This window comes from Grampus griseus (genome assembly GCF_964374135.1).
Source record: "Grampus griseus genome assembly, chromosome: 12".
NCBI lineage: Eukaryota > Metazoa > Chordata > Mammalia > Artiodactyla > Delphinidae > Grampus > Grampus griseus.
In genome coordinates, this window is record NC_139006.1 from 33402979 (window position 1) to 33406877 (window position 3899).

Sequence of the window (3899 nt, forward strand, 5' to 3'; positions counted from 1 at the left end):
AGATTTGATTACTTTCCCTATAAGGTTGCATTAAATATCTTTGTCAATGTTTCAGTTCATCGATATTCTTCATAAAATTTCAGAAAGGAACCAGTCCATCTGTTCCTAGAGCACTGTCATTCCTTGGCAATTTTATTGGATTTTCCTCTGGGCTGCTTTATCGTTGTTTTGGAAAACTTGTTTTTCTTCTAAGTCCTGGCAGTGTGAATGGAGAAAATCAACGTCTTCCTTCCATTGTTAGTGATTTCTCCTTTGTTTCCAAAAGATAAATCGAGCCTTCTATGATGGTTTATAAATTTTTGATGATGTTACCTAAACACTTTATTGGTATCAATAAGATTTTGACTGAGCAGGAGTTGTAAGTGCTTTAGTTAAACATATCCATTATTGGACCCCATGAAGAGTTTAAGCCCATAGGATATTTGTCTTTCTCTGTCTGAGTTACTAGGTCCATCCATGTTGCCACAAATGGCATTATGTAGTTGTTTTATTTAAAAAAATTTATGGCTGAGTAATATTCCATTATATGTTTATACCACATGTCAGTCATTTTAAAAAAAATTTGTTTATTTTAGGCTGCATTGGGTCTTTGTTGCTGTGTGCAGGCTTTCTCTAGTTGCGGCAAGTGGGGGCTACTCTTCGTTGCTGTGTGCAGGCTTCTCATTGCATTGGCTTCTCTTGTTGTGGAGCACGGGCTTCAGTAGTTGTGGTACGTGGGCTCAGTAGTTGTGGCTTGCAGGCTCTAGAGCTCAGGCTCAGTAGTTGTGGCGCATGGGCTTAGTTGCTCCGTGGCATGTGGGATCTTCCCGGACCAGCGCTTGAACCTCTGTCCCCTGCATTGGTAGGCGGATTCTTAACCACTGTGCCACCAGGGAAGCCCCCCACCCCCGCCTTTATTTTTGTTTAAAATGGAAAGTTCATTTGCTCAGTACACCAAATAGAATGCAAGTACTATCATGATAAATATACAGAAATATGCAAATCAACATAAGATAGTAATTTAGTTTAAATGAAGGGAAATCTCTTTAAATGTTATGACAACGTACCCCTAAGAATCTTTCTTTCAGTTAATTATACATTTCAATAAAATAAACGGTAATGAATTAAGTGGAAGTTAGCTTGTGAATTTTTCTTAAAAATAAAAATCCAGCCCTATTTATCCATGTCAGTTAAACACTCTAACTAAAATTTCCAAGTAAGTGCAAAAGTAGATGGAGTTAGTTATCTTTTTTGCCTGAACAGTTCCAAGGAAAATGGTTGCTACAAATCCAGCAGGCAAACTGTTACGACCGGCCGATCTAGAACATAGCGTTGAACTAATCTCAGTCTCAAGTTGTGCTAAGTGCTCATCATTAGTATGGCACAGTTAAACCATGATATGGTTTAATGCCAAGACAGATCCCAATTTGTTACAGAAACACATAGATTACTGTTGCTTTTTTTGGTTTTGTTTTGTGTGTGTGTGTATATATATATATATATATATATATATATATATTTTTTTTTTTTTTTTAAAGCCAGGTGTACTTCCACATACAAAGGCAGGTTTTCCCAGGAGGAATTTACAGAAAGTAGTCTGGGGTGCAGTGGATCACATGAGGCTCTCCATGACGAGGTGCTGGGTCAAACTAAAGGAAGGAACATTTCAAAGTGTCATCTAATTCCACGACAGCAGCCTGGTTCCCACAACGATAACGGTAATTGGATGCACTGAAAATGGTAACCACGTTCCGATCGTGACACCAGTTGTATCCCTCCGTTCCAAGGTGGTGAGCACGAGAAACCAGTGTGAGACCACTGGCATGGTTAAGTGTTTCAGAAATATCTTGTCCAAATGTGTGGCCAGCCCTGAGTGGTGAAATACCCCACCCACCATGGTCATCTGGATCTGACCATAAGAGCTCACACGTTGGGCCCTCATGTGGAACTTCTTGTAAGCGATCCAGGGCTCTTACGTGATCCAGTGTATCTATGGATGGGGAGAGGCCACCATGGAGGCAGAATATCTGTCCATCTACTAAAGCTGTAAGTGGCAGATAAACAGATCTGTAAAATATTTCCAAACATCGGCATTTCCATACTTTCGCAGACATGCATCATAAAAGCCATATACTTGGGTAACTTGTTGGCTTTCGTGGTTTCCTCTCAATATTGTAGTGTGTTCTGGATAACACACCTTTAACGCCACAAGAAGAGTCACAGTCTCCACAGAATAAAAGCCTCTGTCTCCATAGTCACCCATGAATAGATAGTTTGTATCTGGTGATTTCCCACCAATTTTAAAGAGTTCCATAAGATCATGGAATTGACCATGCACATCTCGACAGATGGTAACAGGACAATGGACCTCTTGCACATTTGATTCTTTTGTTAAAATTTCCTTAGCCTTTTCGCACAGCGTCCGCACCTGGTTCTCGCTAAGTTCTTTACACTTGTTCAGGTGCTCGACCCACTGGTCCAGCTCTTTGGTGAACGCCTTGTCGTCCATGGCGGCCCAAGTCCCTCCCCTGCTGCCCCTGCCCCGGGCGCCGGTCCCCTCGCCCAGCGCCACCACCGCCGCCAGCTCCCACATATCCGTCATATGTGGAATCTAATTTTTAAAAAAATGATATAAATGAACTTATTTACAAAACAGAAACGGAGTCACAGATTTCTAAAACAAACTTACAATTACCAAAGGGGAAACATGGTGGGGAGGGGTAAATTAGGAGCTTGGGAGTAACATACACACACTACTAAATATGAAATAGATAACTAAAAAGGACCTACTGCATAGCACAGGGAGCTCTACCCAATATTCTGTAATAACCTATATGGGAAAAGAATCTGAAAAAAGAATGAATATATGCATAACTAAATCACTTTCCTGTATGCCTGAAACGAACACAACATTGTAAATCAACTATATTCCAATAAAATTTATAAAAATATGTTAATGAAAAAAAAAGAGTTTAAGCCCCTAGGTTTAAAGAGAGAAGCCAGCTTCCTTTCAGAAAGATACCCCAAACAGAACTAGTTTGTCATCATTTAACTTTACATCCCCACATAGCAGTAATTCTCAACCTCGTGTAGGCATTGGAAACATCTAGGGAACTTTGAAAACATACCGATCGCAGGCTCTGTCCTAGACCACCTCATCTTCACCTGTAGGATGGGTTCAGGTGTGAGCATTTACAAAGCTTGCCAAATGATTCCAGGACACGTCTAGGGATGAGAACTGAGGGCCCATGACACTGGTTCTCAAAGTATGGTCTCTGGACCAGCAGCATCGCATCATCTGGGAACTTGTCAGAGATGCAAATACTTGGGCCCAGCTCGGACTCACTGAATCAGCAGTTCTGGAGGTGGGGCTCAGAAGCCACATTTTAACAAGCTCTCTAGGTGATTATCACCCACGTTAACGTTTCAGAACGATTGGCCTTTAGGTTCCTACCTCCAGCCAAATACTTACGTTTGTATGTCTCTGCCGAGAGTTCCCAGGCAATCACGCTTGGGAATTGGCACTTTCCATGGAGGGAAAAACATACAACATCACTGCTTGAAACAAGGGACTGTTGCTCGAGTTTCCCTAACTTGGCCATGTTCGCCTGCTTTCCAGACCACTTCCCTGGGAGCTTTCCACCCTTGCCTACTTCTAGAAATGTTTCTGTGAGCTTCTGACTTTCTCCTCGCTCCCAAAGTCATCTTGCATGTTTTGAGCTTCTGGGCTGCTTGTTCTGGCCACCTTTCCTGGAGTTTGCTGGTTTCTAGCCACCCAGCTGTGTGTGTCTGTGTGTCCATCTACTCGGCTCTGAGCCATGAGCCCCTCCCAGCTCTTCTGCATTGCAAGCCTGTCCGCAGCTTCCCTGGTTGTACCTCCTGTCTCCCTGACCTGCCGCTATCCAGGCTCTGGGTGCAAG

At 42.5% G+C, this 3899-nt stretch overlaps 1 pseudogene across 1 annotated transcript; it reads right to left on the minus strand.

Annotated features, from left to right (window-relative positions):
- Positions 1–1562: 1562 nt before the first annotated feature.
- On the minus strand, positions 1563–2488 carry LOC309830600 (serine/threonine-protein phosphatase 2A catalytic subunit beta isoform-like; annotated as a pseudogene). The gene has a single exon. The product of its transcript is annotated as a serine/threonine-protein phosphatase 2A catalytic subunit beta isoform-like (transcript).
- Positions 2489–3899: the final 1411 nt, after the last annotated feature.